The 18843-nt window shown below is 39.1% G+C and overlaps 1 pseudogene across 1 annotated transcript; it reads left to right on the forward strand.

Moving 5' to 3' along the window:
- The first annotated feature begins 837 nt into the window (after positions 1-837).
- On the forward strand, positions 838-5638 carry LOC149004996 (autophagy-related protein 2-like; annotated as a pseudogene). Its single transcript, XR_016169946.1, has 5 exons — positions 838-872; positions 1012-3478; positions 3581-3693; positions 4844-5052; positions 5576-5638. The product of XR_016169946.1 is annotated as an autophagy-related protein 2-like (transcript).
- The last annotated feature ends 13205 nt before the right edge of the window (positions 5639-18843 follow it).

The raw sequence follows: 18843 nt of genomic DNA on the forward strand, positions 1-18843 counted from the left end.
ATGTACACTCATAAAACTTATTGCACTTATAATATACTTAATATATAACATATAATATGAATATTAACTTCGAACTCAAAATTTGTGATGTATCATATTTCGCACATGGTCATCATTATTATTAAGTTCATATGACACAATGGGCATAGTTATGAGTTACAACATGAGACTACAAGACTTAAAACCCCACTAGCTCACTCTACATACTCGAGCTTTAGTCAGCTCCAAATAATCTAGTTTTCTGCACATCAGCAGTGACTTGATGGCACTTGGGTGTATTTGCATAAACTCTAACCAAGTGTTGTTTCAACCAAGGATCAAATTCGAGATGAGGTTGAAATTCCAATATCTGGGTTTAGCATAACCTCAATGAGGAGTTATTAACAGAAGTTATTATGCCTTTCTGTTATTTGCAGCATAGATCAATTTTTTGAATGCTTTGATGGAATGAGGAATTCTCAGTCAGCATTGGCCAACAGTGGTATATGGAACTTGACATGTTCTGTTTTCAGCGCAATAACTGCTGCATCCAGTCTTGCTTCTGGATCATTGCAAATTTCCACTGGTATGTTCTTGATCAACATTCTAATATCGGTATCTACACTGTCATCTTATGTCCTGAGGTCCCTGTGTTCTTAACATGTGACACTTGATTACTGTTTTGGGGTAACCCATGCGTATTTATTTCTTTATCTATTTTATTATCATATACATGTGCAGATCAGAAGCATGTCGAGACAAACCTAAAGGCAACTGTTAATGGGATTTCTCTTGTACTTTCATTTCATGATGAAGAGCAAAAGCATGAATGTGATGACAAAAGTTTACACTATCTAAATGCAAAATGTGGAGATGCAGTTCTCATTTTGTAGGTAATTGTTGTGCTCACAAGAATTTATCTATCCACTTTTCCTTATTAAATAATAGTTGCAGGTAATAATTGCAATTTTCTTAATTTCGGATGCTATACTTCCTGGGATCAGTTTATTGCAATTGACTTCTGTACACCAGTGACAAAGGAAAAAATTCAAGATGGCAGTCAAAAAGGCGATTAGATGCTGGGGCTTCTGGTTCCATCCATTTGGACTTTGGGAATATTTTTCTTTATTTAATTAATTCTTGTAAAGTTCCTATTGGCAATGACTCACTTATCCAGAAGCATGCTTTCTCTGCCCATAAGTTTTTCTCAGTAATTAGCAGGAGAGGTCGTTATCCTGGCGTTACTATGTCTTGGCAGGAGGGTCCTGTTACTGGTCCTTGGATGGCGAAGAAGGGTCAGTCCTTAGCTACTGCCCAGTGTTCAATGAGTCGAAATAAGGTGATGGATTATGGTTCTGAATTTGCATCTGTAACCACTTTGAAGGATGTGGAGAATACACATTCTCATACACGACAAGAGATGATTTTGAGCTTTGCATTTTTCCTACATTTCCATCTTACTTCTGTTTCAATCCACCTTAACAATTCTCAGTATAAGGATATACATTGCCTTCTTAGTCAGATTTTAGATGGTTTAACATTTATGGCTAGTGATAACAGTCTTTGCTCCATGTGACAATCCAAGGAGAGAAGCAGAACAATTGTCGATCCTTGCTGAATGTGAATCTGTCGAAATACTGATTGATGTGGATAAGGTGGAGGATATAAAATCTTCCTTGCAGACAGAACTTCCAGGCTCCTGTGATAGTTTGAAGTTGAAAGTACAGAAGTTTGAGTTATTATCTGTTGCAAATATTGGAGGGATTAGTGATGCTAAATTTTGTTTGGTTGGGCCATGGCGAATGTGGACTTTGGGGTTCAATCACGGGAGCTCCATCTAAGGAGCTTCTGCTAATCTCTTGTAGCAACTCTACAATTGGCCGTGGTGATGGTGAAGGTGCCAATGCATTATCTGCCGGTTCTGCTGGTACTGCTGTTGTGCACTTCTGGGACCCCCAGAGTTTCCAATGTATTACGTCTATAACCATCAGAAGCGGTACAATAGTTGCACCAGGTGGTCGTTTGGATTGGTTGAATTCAATAACCTACTTTTTCAGCTTACCTTCTGATGACACAGAGCAAGAACTCAAACAAGGAATCAGTTGTGGATGATTCACCATATCAAGTGACTTTTGCCTTTAACTTGGTGGATGCTGCTTTGAGTTACGAGCCCTACATAAAAAATGTGGTGACCGGTGAAGAGCCAGGAGAACTGTATGTGGCATGTCTGTTGGCTGCTGCTTCATTGAATATTTCTAATCAAACTACGTCAAATTCTATAGACAGTGATTACAAAATAAGGGTGCAAGATCTAGGGCTTCTTCTTTGTGCATTATCTGGATCCAAGAATGCTAAAAGTACCTACAGTGTGGAACATCTTCGCAAGATGGGTTATGTTAAAGTGGCTAGGGAGGCACTTGTAGAAGCAATGTTGAGAACAAAGCTGTAAGAATGGCCTCTTATGGGAAGTAGAATGTTCTGAATCTCATATTAACTTGGAGACTTGCCATGATACAACATCTGGTCTTCTTCATTTGGTTGCTCAACTGCAGCACCTTTTTGCACTTGATGTGGAGGAATCAGTTGTGCATTTGCAGTCTAGGTGGAATAATGTTCAGCGAGGCACTTGATAGGGATGATTTGATTTACGAGACAATAATCTCCGAAGGCGGTCTGCCTCATCACCTCCTCGAAACCATGCTTCAAGTCTAGACTCAAACTGTGGTTCTGTGGTGGGTCTGATGGATGAGATATGTGAGGATGCATTTCATCTTGACAAGATCAGTTCAAGCACATGTAATACCTGTGGATCCCAATTCTGTTTTTCCCTTGATGGAGCACTGGTTGGAGATGATTTACATATGTGTCATGCTGGAGCTTTTTCACATAGTTTATCCTTTAATGAATCAATGTCAGGACGAGGGGTGGGAAGCCCTCATGCATCATCCCTACATGGTGAGGGTTTTCCAGAATTTAGAGAAGGCTATTACTTATCCGAATCATGCCCTCCATCGAGTTATCTCGCAACCAACCGGTCCTTGCCTCAGAATGCTTTGGATACAAATCAAGCAGTGTGGCCCAAGGTGGAAATGGAAGTAGTGGATGGTATCAGGATACCTCACTGATAATTTTAGAAAACCATATTTCACATGTAGGTGACCATCCTGAAGAATTCCAGTTCCTAGAAAGTGAGGTTCCATCTACAAGTTCTGGTGGAATCTCCAAGGCAAAGGGAAGAGTACTTCTCAAGAATATTGGCATGAGGTGGCGAATGTATGATGGGACTGACTGGGATGACTCAGGGAGGAGTGCACTGCTTACCACAAGCACCATGAATACAAGTGGCAGAGATGCTACTGTTTGTTTAGAGCTTGAATTATGTAAGATGGATCTTCGGTATGATATGTTTCCTGATGGTGAAATATGCATGTCAAAACTTTCTCTTTCAGTTCAGGATTTTCATCTTCTTGATAGCAGCAAGAGAGCACCCTGGAAGTTGGTATAGCTCTATGACATTTTATGCTTAAAGTTTAATTTATACTGACACTCTCATTTATAGGATTCAGACATTTGAATAATGCTTATCCTTTTAATGTTGAAGGTTTTAGGAGATTATCATTCAAAGGATCACCCTAGAGAGTCCTCTGCCAAAGCTTTCAGGTTGGATTTGGAATCAGTCATATCAGATCCTTCTACTCCTCTTGAGGAGTACCGGTATGTTCAGATTTTGATTTTTCGTTTATTCTCTGCTCTCAACTTAGCTTTGAACCTCTTTGATGCTGGATATATTTAATTTAAAATTTCATCTGTAAAGTGCAATTTTTTAGGCATTTACCAGCGGTTCCGGGTTTTAAGTAATGATAAAAACATGAATATGGGGCTGCAACAGGGACAGGCTGGCCTGGCTTTTTAAAACCCAATCCAGCCCCAAATGCTCTTAGCTAAAAGCCCATTCCAGCCTCGGCCTTGACTCAAGGCCTAAAATTCTTGTCTTTGTTCCTGAACCCAGACGAGCCAAGCAAGCCCAAACTCGCCTGATATTCTTTGATTAGGCCGGTCGGGACAAAGTTGCCCCTGTCCCTATCCCTAGCCTTGGTTCTAGTCCTAGCCCTGCCAAATGTAACATAAAAAGTCAATTGTTTGACCGTAGAAGAAAACACAGACGTAAATAACATTAACCCTAAAACAAAATACCATTTTGGCCATGATCCCTTTCACAATCTGTTTGTGAGGTTTTTTTTTTTTTTTGGGGTCCTTTTGATTTGTCCTTTTATAAAAACGGTATAATAAATACTTTGCATCATTGGAACCTTGGAGGCATCATCTCAATAACTAATATGGTTAAATACATTTTTCAATGCATTATGTCATATAAAAATCAATATTCGGATCTTAACTTTGTAGGTTTTCTCTTGAAAGCCTCTACTTCAAATCTTTTGCTTAGATACTTAAATGTTCCTGATTGGGGTAGTTGGCGTATGAAAGATAATCTTTTGTGCAATAATGGCTTGAAAGAATGGCTTGAATTGGTTTTGGATTCTTGTTTACAGTAATGGCTATTTCGAATTGAACTTGTTTTGTGTTTTGCATCATTAAAACACCTGAAGCATTTTAATTGGAATCTTGATCCTAGAAGGCCCTAGATTAAGAGTAATGATTTATGACCTTCAACTTTTGGCCTTAATGTGATAGTGTAATTGGATTTCAGATTCCATTTACAACAATAATAGAGTACCATATGACCTAGTGAAAACCATGACAATAGTTTTGGATGTACAATATAGATTCCAACCTCGTTGTCCAGTAGACAGTGAACTGATTATAAGTTTCTGAAGCATGGCTATGTTTTGGTTTTTCGATCCAGGTTAACCATCGCATTCCTTCCTATGCTAGTGCATCTTCATCAAGATCAACTTGATTTTCTAATCAACTTCTTTGGGGGTAAAGGATCATCAACAGACCAGTCTCCAAATGTGGCTCAGGATTTTGATGAGTCAAAAATGCCTCCGAGAGAAGACCGATCGGTTTGGTGGGAGTGCTATCGTAGAAGAGGCATTGCTTCCTTATTTCCAGGTGGTTTTATATGTTTCTTTTTCATTGTACGAGTGTACTAATTGTTTGCACTGTTGCTTGAGAATATTGAATCATTGGTATTATGACTAGTATTTTTTGTCTATATTTGGAGTTCCAATATCCATTCCTCACACTAGTGTCATTATTTGAGTTACAAACTTACAATTTAGGATTGTATTATCCCCATCTTCAAATATCCAAACGGTTATTGTGATTGTTGGCCTTTTGCCCTTTTCTTGCTATTTCAATTGGTTGAGCTTATTCATCGCATTACTGCATTAAACTTGCCAGTTTTGGTCTGTCATTCACAAAGTTTGTTTAATTCAGCGGTAAACCATGATATCTACTATTTGGGTGATAAGTAGGAGCATCACTTATTTTCTCCAATATATTTATTCAAGGATCAACATCGTCAAATGTCGTATTTTTAAAGGGAACCAACCCCTTTCAACCATGCCTTTCCTCCAACAATGACTTCATTATAGTTGTTACAGATTGTCTTTTGTTTTCTTGCATTGATCAGGAATCAATGTTGCCATGCAATATTGTCATCCTTCGTGGTGTGGTATTAAGAAGTAGGAACTAAAAAACAACCTAATTATCAAATATAGAAGAAATCATTATGTTCAATGCCATAGTGAAACAATTATGATACTTCCAATATGTCTAATTTATAAAATCCAAATTTTGCTAACACATGTTCGGGTTACCAGCGGGGAATCGGCCCGGGTGACTATGTTCTTCTTTGATATTGTGGTGAGAATGTTATTCTCATTGCGGGCGTTTCTTTAATACGGACACATTACATTTGGACTAACTGGATTTTTCTATTCATTACGTGTACTAACAATTTAGTACTGGTTACCTTGTTTCTCTATGATAGGTGGTGCATCTGATGGTGACAGACAGAGGAGAGAAAGTTGAACCTCCATGGAAAACCTTATGTGGTTCAATATTTGTCTTGTGGATATTTGATCAGCACTTATGTTGCACTCTGTGGCCAGATACAACACCACGTTGAATGACCACCCCATGAAAGGCACCACAGCTGATTCTTCTATGTGTGCAATTCGTTGTTACCCCTCTGAGTTGATCTAGGATCCATTTTAATATGTTCACTAAACCTTCTCACTGACTGGATTCTTTTCTTTTATATCCCCGGAGTTAATGTAAATAAATTCTCTTACATGGACTTAGATGAAATAACACATTCACATTAGTATTTGACTACATTGTCTGATCGGTTAATTTCTTTGTTAACAAGTGAATTGAATATTTTGCCGCACCGACAGGTTCACGCATTTTTGTTACAATGCAAATAAAGCATACATTCATATGTGAACGGCATTTTCGCCTATTCAAAGTGTTATTTTTTCATATGTATGAACGTGAAAATGTGCTAGTTTTTTTATTATTTCGTAACAGGGAATTTGATACTTTTTGATCTCGGGATGAAATGGGAACCAACCCCATTGGTGTATGTGTTCTCATGGAAAGTACTTGGTTCCCTTTTAAAGTTCGTCAACGTATTTTCTCTCTGTGTTGACAGACGAAACGGGCTGGTTCCCTTTAAAAGGGAATCGGCCCATTTGCTCTCTGTGTTGACAGACGAAACGGGCTGGTTCCCTTTAAAAGGGAATCGGCCCATTTGCTCTCTGTGTTCACAGACGAAACGGGCTGGTTCCCTTTAAAAGGGAATCGGCCCATTTGCTCTCTGTGTTCATCAGACGAAAGGGGCTGGTTCCCTTTAAAAGGGAACTGGCCCGTTTCGCCTCTGTGTTCATCAGATTACAGGGGCTGGTTCCCTTTAAAAGGGAATCGGCCCATTTGCTCTCTGTGTTCATCAGACGAAACGGGCTGGTTCCCTTTAAAAGGGAATCGGCCCGTTTCGCCTCTCGTGTTCATCGGACAACGGGGGCTGGTTCCCTTTAAAGGGAATCGGCCCATTTGCTCTCTGTATTCATCAGACGAAACGGGCTGGTTCCCTTTAAAAGGGAACAGGCCCGTTCGCCTCTGTGTTCATCAGATACAGGGGCTGGTTCCCTTTAAAAGGGAACTAGCCCATTTGCTCTCTGTGTTCACAGACGAAACGGGCTGGTTCCCTTTAATCGGCCCATTTGCTCTCTGTGTTCATCAGAGGAAAGGGGCTGGTTCCCTTTAAAAGGGAACTGGCCCATTTGCTCTCTGTGTTCACAGACGAAACGGGCTGGTTCCCTTTTAAAGGGAATCGACCCATTTGCTCTCTGTGTTCACAGACGAAATGGGCTGATTCCCTTTAAAAGGGAATCGGCCCATTTGCTCTCTGTGTTGACAGACGAAACGGGCTGGTTCCCTTTAAAAGGGAATCGGCCCATTTGCTCTCTGTGTTCACAGACGAAACGGGCTGGTTCCCTTTAAAAGGGAATCGGCCCATTTGCTCTCTATGTTCATCAGACGAAAGGGGCTGGTTCCCTTTAAAAGGGAACTGGCCCGTTTCGCCTCTGTGTTCATCAGGTTACAGGGGCTGGTTCCCTTTAAAAGGGAATCGGCCCATTTGCTCTCTGTGTTCATCAGATGAAAGGGGCTGGTTCCCTTTAAAAGGGAACTGGCCCATTTGCTCTATGTGTTCATCAGATGAAAGGGGCTGGTTCCCTTTTAAAGTTCGTCAACGTATTTATAACTCTCAACACAGAAGTGGAAAATGGAGTGATTATGTTTGAAGTCTTGTTTCAACCCCAGGAGTTTTGATGGAAAGAGGGAGTATCTTATTGATTCCCTTTTCAACGGAAACAACCAGATTAATTTAACGGATCACAGAGACGAAAGGGGTTAGTTCGTTTAAGAACGGAGCAATGTTAGTGTTAACAACACAAGTTTAAAATAAATTCCATTTCCGAGTTCATGCGTATGAAGAAATAACACAACGCATTTAAGACGAGGAAAAAAATTCCATTTCCGTGTTCACGCGTCTATGACTTTAAGCAAAACATTCTATGGAGAACAGAATTTTATTGCAAATAAAATTGAAAAAATCAGACAATCTGCTCTGAAATCAGACAAGGTAGTCAAAGTCTCATGTTAATGCACAGTTTCATCACTGCCAACCATACGAATTACCAAACACCACTTCAACCTGTAACAAACCCCAACCTGCTTAAAATTACTTCATCCATTCCGTATGGGGAGATAAACTCAATCTACCTATCTCATTACATTTAATCTTAGCTTAACAGGAATTTTGGGTGTGTATATGGATGTAATCCATGAATTCCACACATAGTATATTCAAATATCAAAATATAAGAAATATCACACATAGTATACTCAAATATCAAAATATAAGGAATATAAAGAAACAGCAACTGGGAACCTTACTACAACTTGTTATCTGTCTATTAAATAAGCATTGTTCAAAGGATTGAAACAAAGAATCCCATTCAGCAAAACATCCAAATTAAATTTAATCTGAATAGTCAACCTATTCAGATTCAGATGTAGATCCTTCAGCTTCAGCAGGAGGTGGTGAGGAGTCCGGAATATCTGGGATGCCCAGCTTATTGGCGACTTGATCCACGCGCCGAAGAATCTTCCGCAAATGTCTTGAGGTTCGTGATAATTTTTTCTCAACACGCTCAAAATCATCTCCACTCATGTATGGATCAACAGCAGGATGTGCTCCTACACCTGGAGGCTGCACTCCTACATCCGCCATCTCAAGATGGAATTTTTTTCCATGGATTTTAACTTCATTGTTCTTCTTCTTATTCTTCCCACTTTCACAATCCTCCCCCTCAAGATCAATCCCATAGGTAGTAAAGATTTGGGTAAGGAGTCGACCATATGGGAGAGCACGATTGTGGGCATCTTTTGCATACTTCATCATTTTGAGAATAATGTACGGCATGTTGAGCTGCCTCCCTGAATGAATGCAATGGGTGACATAGGCTTCAAAAGAACTCAGCCGTTCACGGTGACCTCTTCGTGGGATAATGTTGTGTTGCACTATTTAAGCAATTGCATGAGGAATTGGTTTCAGGTCCTTCAACTTCACGCTGGTGTTACCCGTGTAGTGAACCATTATATCACTATAAGTCCGACCAACATCAATGAGGTGATCAAACTTCTTCCTAGGCTCCCAAAAATATAATTGTCCTTCACTTGAGACTCCTAGCCTTTCACCCAGCTCATGAATATTCAAGGCAATCTCCACCCCTTTAACATTGGACAGGGCATATAAGTTTCCCTCCTCCTCCTTGAATCTCAAATTGGAATAAAACACTTTAACCAACTGGTAATAACACTTAGGAGGTAACTTTAGGATGTTATCCCACCCAATCTGCTTAAACCTATCTCATTACACCTCCTCTCTGAAAGGAAGGGATGTAGACATCCCTTCCTTCTTCTATACTTTGCTTATTAATCAGACTAAATGACGCTTTTGCTTCGTCATCCACCAAATATGAAGCCTCGCCTTGCTGTTGCTTTTGCTTCCCTTTTTTAGCCCCTTTGGCCTTCTGTTGAGTGGTTGCCTTAGGAGCCATTTTCCAGTGAGACTTATGGTACTTTTGGCTGCATAGATGCAACAAAACATATTAGCTAAACAACATATTATTAAGATGAAACTAAAGTATAACAAAACAAATACTAATTATACAGATGAGAGTCATGAGACAACATTAAAGAGAGAACACAAACAATCTAAGCATGAAAAACATTCAGTCTAGACATTAGTTATTCAAAATTGGATGCCAACCATTGGCCTGGATTGAAACCTAGCCCCAACAAGTCATATTATAGACAAACATTTCCACGCCCATGTGCCAAGCATCCACCCACACTCAACACATCACAAACACAGGGAAATAACCCTCTAATGTTAACACCAAAAATGCTTCAAATGTACAAACCCTACCAAGTTAAAATACAAACCATTAACACAAAAACGGGTTTGATCACAAAATTATCAAAGTGAAGTACTTTAAGTTCTAAACATTAACGAATGAAGTGATAAAATATCCACAGATTGCATAAAAACATCAGCATTTGAGTATCTTAGACTGAGGACCCACTTCTTCAGTATTCCACATGTTACTAAAGGTACATCACTATAATTTGTAGGTCATAAAACCTTTATTCGCACTTATAATAATCTTAACCTAGGCTAAAGTACATCCACAGCATCATCACCTATCAAAAGCAAATAATAAAGGAAGTCCAAATCACAAAATCAGTATGACAACAAACAACCAAATTATTAAATGCCACAATATCATCAACAATGCTCGTCACCACCATTTTTATTGCTCCCCTGCTGGGAAACCAACTTATGTTTGCCCAATAATGGATGTTATCATTGTTTCAAATATTCTGTTTTCAAAATTTATTCATAACCTCGTCATTGTAAATGACTCCATTGAGAATTACGACACTCCACTAAATAGTTGTATATCCAAAATAATAAAATGCATTGGTTTGAACAATGAATATGCTAAAGATAGGATCTTATACGAAGGTATGCATTAACAGAAATCAATTATACTATAGCCATCGACATGAAAGGATCATCCAAATAAAAATTTCCAGAATATGAGTGCATGGGTGATGACCAAGGTCCCTGGGAATGAAAACCACATATATCTCAATATTGTCCTACAGAAGTTGCATCATCAAAAGGTTCAGTCATTTCGCTGAAGGGCAAGATGGCAGGATAAATCGAAATTTCGAACCTTGTTAGTAGCACACATCAAAAGCCTACATCTTTTTTCCCCTCTCTCTCTTGACCTCTTTAATTATGAGGTATGTCCTTGCTAGATGAGCTAATCCCTAGAAGTTGAGACATTTACATGAAGACTTAAATAACTGTAAAATTTTTCCAATGTGCAGAAAGTGATGGAAAGATTTCCAAGTGCCTAATCACAATAAATAAGTCAAGGTTTTGCATCCAACAATCTCAACAGCTTCTTGCTTTGTGCAATACAACAGTTCAACTACACATTCAGTAGGCTGAGAGAAAAGTATTCCCTATAAAACAACACACACTCGTTTGGATTGTATTCGAAAAATGCCAAATACAACCAACAAACAACAAAAGAATGGATACAGCCCACAAAGGGGTTTCTTCTTTTTCTGATAGAGTAACAGACAAGGGCCAGAAAGCAAAGATGTCAACCTATACATGAATACATGAAATGTAGTTAAATAGACCCCATAAGGAGGCCATGAATTTACATAATACCAAAATGCGAAAAACAAAGACACTGCCCACTGCATACAATTGGATCCCACAAAAGTATGTATATCTGCCCACCCTTGCTCAGAAGTATGCTAACGATTTTGACAACCTCGGTTTCCATGAAAATGACATATTCCAGTGTTCACAATGATGCCTACCTCTTCTTATTAGGTAATTCAAGGGAGTAAATTTGGAACTAGAATTGACTTTTTAAAACAAAAACCAAACCAAATACAATTCATTATAGATTCAGTATCTAAGGCAAAAGCCAAACCGTAAAGTACTAAATTACTTATTCCCTAACCAAACCATGTATAGTGATTTTAAGTAGAACATACCAATATATATGTTATAAATATGGTCTATTAAACTGTATAAACTCCAAATAGAACAAGAAACTGTTTATGAATCCAACGAAGTGTCTTTGAAACCAAACCTACTCAACACACTTTTTGTAAATGAATATGCGTGGGTTGGGAGGAGGAGCGGGGTTGTGGGTTAGGCTCAATGGGCATGGTTGGAAAGGATAAACGTCAGCGAAGGGAGGGGTTGGAGGACTGGGACAGGGGGAGACAAGGGGCGCCATTGACAGTAGGCAAGACGGAAGAAGCCCGAGAAGTTAGATAGGGTGTTTGAGAGAGAGAGAAAGGAGGGAGGGGGGAGCAACAATAATCTTGCACGAACCTTGTGCTGGACTGAGGATTGCAGGGGTGACAAGGCCAACATGATATTCTTCTTTGAGGTGGATGACAAGGGTACAGATGCCAATGGAGCATCTATAACTAGTGCTTCGGTCAAAGACACAACGATGTCTCATAAGGTAGAACTGAGTTCTTCAGAGGGAGAGCTGAAAATTGAAATTGCAATAGATCCTACGAGATAATTAATAGCAATATGGTCTTCCTGAAGGAGAGTAAAGGCCGGTGACTCAGTGGTGTCACAACCTACAAAGAGATAAAAACACTTGTATCGGGGGAATCTGGCAGCAGGGGCGGTGCAATCTGGAATCTGATTGACCTCAGCACTTTGCAATAAACTGTTGCAGTCCAACCTTCTGTACAGTACGGTAGAGGGTTGTTTTTAGGGATACGTAGGGAGTCAGCTGAAGAGATAAGGCCCTATGGAGCAATGTCAGGGGGTAGCAGCTAATCATAAGCAATGGTAGAGTGGCCATGCATTGTTTCTAGCCATGGACAATGACTCTGTGGCATTAACGGTGTCGGGTGGCTTCCCCTACTCGACTCTCCGATAGGGAAGGGGTGACAAATAGGCGGGAGATTCCGAGTGGGTCTACAGCAGTGAAGGGAGTGGTTCAGGGAGGTACAGGGAGGGATTAATGGATTTTACAGGAGGAATGGTTTGTAGTGGCATCAGGGGCCAAGGGACTAGGGAGGAACAGTTAATTGCCAGGCTTTACTAGAGCAAGCAAAAGCGGGGTGGATCAAAGACTTCATAGTAACGACAATGGGGATGAAGGTTTTCAAAAAGGAATTCTTGGTTGAAGCTCCAACCTTCTTTTTCCTAAATAAGAATAGAGGGAGGCAAAAGTGAGGCGGCAAAGGCTTCCATACTAATTCTCACATACAACAACTTCGGTGGAGCTAATTGTGGCTTTGTGCGAGTGAAATATAAAATTTTAGACTAATTCAACCACAAGTCGTCGTCATTTAGGAGGTCTAAAAACCACAAACAAATTATATTTGTGAACATTGTAATCGACTCAACAAAAGACAACATCCCAATTGCTTAAACTTAGGTAAAAAAATGAAATCCACATAAAAGAAAACACAATGAGAAAATCATTAACACACGTATCTCGAATCACACTCAAGAAAAGTAGAATAACCTCTACAACTTAACAAACTAACATAGACACAAAAGTAACCACTTCTATATTTTGAGAAACCACAGCAGCCGGAAGTGAACAATTTCAAATGAACAAAAAAAAATTAAGAAGAAGCAAAATTCGCACGTAAAACAAGAAAAGCAAAGGAAATAGAACTTGTTAGGGATAAATTCGCAACTGATACAGTACCCAGGATGATACAGCTCTATTCCACTCAAACATTCTACTGACTTCTGAAGCCTGATAAGTTTTCTATTCTTTGGTGGAAGGGCAGGGAGCAATACAAAGGTGAAAACAAATCCTAAAGATTGCAAAGAGAAGTGAACCACATTCCTTCAACAACATGGTTAAACAAGACACCACATTAAAGAAGAAGAAGAAAAATATCACAAAAGTAAGAGATCTTGGAATACAATATATAACAACTACTACTTGACAAAACAGGTTTGATCACTATCAACTCATATTTAAACATCTGTAGAACGATGGCAATCTGAAGAGTGGTAGGAAAGGGCTGTCATTCAAAGGCTGGCACCATAAAATTTTATTCATAGAAACAACCTAACCATGTGCATCAACCATACATAATAGAATTGGCAGCAAATCTCTCAGGTATCTCAGTATAAGCCGATCAGGCTTCTTTTGGAAGGGACCACAATGATGCTCCATTTAAGATGATGCAGAAAATTATCCCCAAAAAGGTAATCTGTACTTTCGAACACTTTAAGTTGGCTAATCACATTCAACATGCAAAGCCATCATCGGCAGCATAAAACTTCATCAATAATACCAACTCAAACTATCAATTTTATTTTTTTCTCATTAACACTACCAACTTAAATAGATAAACAATATGTAATCATTAAAGTAATGGTTAACTAAAGGAAGGCTGTCATTCCAACATCAATACCCATAAGCTCATTGAAACCCAAAATAGCATTAAACCGTAAAATAACAAACAAAATGATCCAACACAATTTTGAGTGTGTGGAAGAGCATCATCCGGATTAATTTTTTTAAATCTTACAAATGAATAAAACAAAAAATCAACAACAAACTAAGCCTTATCCCAACTAAATGGGGCCAGCTACATGGATCCTTTCAAAACCAAATAGGGAAAACCTAGGTCCACATAAAGGGAAATAAAATGCGGGAGGAAGAAACACAAGTCACAAATCCAGCCACGGGTCACCTACCTTGGTATCCCATGACTCCTCTCAAGTATCTTTTCAAATAAAAATTTCAGTCAACATATCTGAAATTTACATTGCATGACTAGGTTATTTATAGCCTTCAAAAAGATTCTGAGGTTCAAAGTTATATAAAAACCGATTACTCTTCACTTCAAGTTCAAAGTTCATAAAATGGATGTAGATACAGCTCTCCGAGAGATATGAGGTTAACCTTTGGCATTACATGCATGTAGGGGTTGAAACCATGGCAAAGACACTTCAATTCTACTTTGACTTCAGAAATTGCAAGCTGTTACTCTCCTCAAAATGTAGCCAATCAATAGGATTCCATTCATTGGCTACATTCTTTGTGATACAAGATTTCGATGAAATTACAATTAACACGATACTCAACAATAGAACAACGAACCTCGATAAAACTTCTGGGACATTTACAATTATGAGGTTACAAGCTGCAATAGATCTTGTCTCTAAGGAAGATTGTTATGCTAGTCATGCACAAGTGTTATTGACATACTTTTAGAAAGGAAATGTGCCACTAACCACACCTATCAAACAACTGACCCAGGGGTAAACTTGTTCAAGACAAGACTTACAATAAATAGATAAACAAATTGCACCAATTAAACCCACTTGAACAAGGAGACAAATGACAACCCAGATACACACAAAGTGACCCTTCATTATACAAGGTCACCGTTCAAAATAGCAGCTCGAAAAATTTAAACTAACCATTCTCTCTACGGATTTTACCAATTGAAATGAGAACCATTAAGACACTCTAAAAGTTTACCCAAATGCTTCAATTTTATGCGGTACACGTAACAACAAAATTAAACCCCTCCACAACCCCACAAAAAGGTAAAACAACAAATACTAAAAGAAACCGACCAAGTTATTACGAGCATTTTTCAGCTTTAATCAACGACAAAATCAGGGTTTCGACCACATCATCGGGAATTTCCGTGGTAAGGGTTTTATGAGTTGGTTATTACCTTTTGAAAGAAGAATCGCAGAGACGAGACGAGACAAGACAATACCCGGAATGCCCCTTCGATTTCTCTAAATCGCAGATGGAGCTTCTCCTCTTCTTCTTCGTTCTCAACTGCTTCTTCTTCTCTGCTTCTTCTTCTTCTCCTCTGCTTCTTCTTCTTCTCCTCTGCTTGTTCTTCTTCTCCCCTGCTTCTTCTTCTTCTCCTCTGCTTCTTCTTCCTCTTCGTTCTCAACTAACGACGCAGTAATGCGATGAATATACAACTTCGTACGGAAGCTTCGGAGTAGCAAAAACGAAAACACTAACGCAGTCTTCTTCTTCTTCTCTCCTGCGATTTCTCCGTAATAACTTGGTAAGGTCTGCTTCAGATCAGCCAACAACGAAAACACAAATGAAAATGAAATGGGCGGGGTGGTTTTGAAACAGGGGTTTGTTTCGTATATTTCTTAAGAATTTGAACTGGTTGTATATACGGTTACTGTACAACCGTATATACGTATAGGCTGGTAGTATGTAATACACCATTAATAAGATATACTATACCCAGTCGAACCGCCCAGATGGACCGGTTGGTTTGCATCAGACCAAACCGAACAGATCGATCTCTGTTCACACGCTAAACGTATATGGGTAATGGGTTTTTTTCATTATTTAATGGGGGGGATCATCCGAGCCGTCCGATTAGATCGGACGGCTCGCTCCACCGTAGTGCGCATTTATTACGCACTACAGAAGCAAAATTGGATATATGGGCTTGTGTTTCATTGAACGAAGGTTCCTAATTGAAACTTGAAATAACATATTCTAATGCTGGCCCATCATCAGAAAACCGAGGCCCTACAGGCTTTTGTAACTCAGCCGTCAAAACTGCAGAGATCCATTGATGAAAAGGCTTCTGTGACTCAGTATATGAATTACTCTTTTTCCTTTTTTTCACAATCTTACCACGGATTTCTTCCTTTCTTTTTTCTTTTTAAATTTTTTTTCAATCTCAAAACCTTCGGACCCTCGTTAGGTAGTTCTCTTTGAATGGACCAATATTCAGTTCATTTGTTTTTTGGTGTGACATGTGTTCCAACATCACATCAAAAGGTTGAGGTTCATTTACAAGTCATATCATTTTTTTTAAATTTAATTACAACTCTTTGACCTAATTTATAAATGAATTTCAGCCGTTTGATGTAATGTTGGGACACATGTTACACATCTACACCATTTCCTTGTCAGGAATGGACTGGATAAATTTTCATCTTTAAATTTAGATCTTTTGTTTTCACTATTCTCGTACATCCAATTTTATGTCTCACAACCCATCTGACACAAGCCCCTAGGCCCACCTATCGATAGATGGGCTGTAAGATAGTTTTTTGGATGTAGGAGAGCAGTGGGAGCAGGGGATCTAGACTCATTGTCTTTAATGCCACATAATTAAAAAGCAATAATAAAAATCAATTTTATGATCTCCATAACGTATTGTAGATTCTATTTACACGTCAAAGCCTTTTTTGTTTTTTTTGCACCATCTTTTTCCTTTCTAGATCTTATTTGATAATGTTTCACTAAATTTCACATTATGATTTATAATCACAAAGAACACAAGCAAAGCACTCAAACAACAAGAAATGTATTGTGGTCAATAAAATTGCCTACGTCGACTTAAGAGAACGATAGATTTTATTATTTCCTGAAAACCTCTCTACACCACTCCCCACCAAACAAAATGTTACCTATTGCTTGCCCTCACCTGGGTTATCCCCATAAAAACAATATTTATAGAGAAACCCAATACCCTAATCCCCTTATAGAACTCTATCTTTATTGACCAAATCCTGTTCCAATTACAATTATAGTCTAACTCTAATTACATGAACATGTAGAATATAAGACATACCCAAACTCAAAAGATTCTTTAATAATAGAAATAAGCTTTTCCATAACCACCTCCTCAATAACTGAAGAAAACAAAGACGTTATTCTCTCTCTTGCCTGAGATACTGTGCATGTGCTTCTCGTCATTGAGATTGCATCATGTGGCAAGTTCATATCTCAATCGTCAATACAAATACAACCATTGGTAGAGCTACATTGGGCCCAGGGGCCCAATTTTTTAATTTTTTTTTTCTTTTCAATTTTTTTAAACTTTTCTTGTAGTCGTTTTTTTCATGTATGAAATATCAACACTTGCCCCCCCTCTCCCCAAATTTTTTAAATTTTCCTTTTGATCCTCTTCTAATGTATGGAATATCAGTATTTGGGCCTTTGATTTGAGACATTTTTTTTACAATAAAGATTATAATGGTTAGAAAATTCATTATTTTCCGTGTGAAGTATTTGTATTTAGCTTCTCTCAATGTTAAATTGTGGCTTTGCCCTTGAATACAACCGCATAATCAAACAGGGGTGAACCCAAGTTGAATCAAACCACTTAGAATATTGATCTCGTATTTTTTACAATCTGTGTTTAGGCATAGCGCGCGTGTGCAGCTTAGGTGATGGTGGTGGAGTTGTAGCAGCGTCATCATAGGGAGGGCAATCTTGATATATTAAAGATGGTATGCTGATGACATAATCACTTTAACTCCTTTTTTTTTTAGAAAGGTGCATTATTTAAAAGAAAATCCCTGAGGAAACTTGCAACCTACCAACCTACCGAATCAAAATAAAGTGACCAAAGGATAAAATAAAAAGAGCTACTCTCGGTGGGATGGGAAGATGCCATAGATGGAGCCAAGGATGATGAGGGTTTGAGTTTTCATTCTTGGTAATTGATATGAAGAAATTATGATCAGACCCGGTTCATACCTGGTTCGACCCTCGACCCTGATCGAGACAGAGTGAACCGACTCGCTCCATCCCCCCCCCCCCCCCCCCAACCCTGCCCAGAGGAAAAAAACAACTACCCCCCCCCCCCCCCCCCCTCCCCCTTTTTTGGTTTGGGTTCTTCCCTCAAAACCCCGCCCCCCAATTGACGGCAGCGGCTAATCATTATCGAAGGGATAATCATCACATAACCTAAAGGTTATCTCAGGAGTCCTCTACTAGTAGAAGTCTATTGCTCAACGGATCTAACTGTTAAGATCCAACGACTACCCGAAGAAGGCTCAAGTGCATCCAACGAAGGAGATTCGAAGGTACACTCTATATAAACCTCACTACCATACGAGGTGAGGGGATCGAAAACACACAATCTGAAACTCAGATTTAGATACATACTGATAGACGTAAACTATCAGCGGCTTACGATCTAGATCACCTTTTCCAGTTCTTTATTCCTTAGCTCTATGCTTCTAGCAGAGCCGTTTGTGATTAAGTTCATCAACTGACTTAGCCTTCGGAGGTGGACTCCCGACCCCTGCGGTCGGGCCACATCTGACGCTTTCGTTTTGCAGGTCATCACGAGGAGATCTAAGGGCTGAGCAGATTTTGGACGCATCATTTGGTGCCACCTGTGGGAAACGACTTGAAAAGCCATGGTGACTAGATCAGTAGCAGCCGCTGCACAGTGCAATTCTGGTGTTCAGATCCCTGGGGCGAATAATCCAAATAT

Source organism: Hakea prostrata, chromosome 9 (genome assembly GCF_041222555.1).
Source record: "Hakea prostrata isolate BN-2017 chromosome 9, UWA_Hpros_2, whole genome shotgun sequence".
Classification (NCBI taxonomy): domain Eukaryota; kingdom Viridiplantae; phylum Streptophyta; class Magnoliopsida; order Proteales; family Proteaceae; genus Hakea; species Hakea prostrata.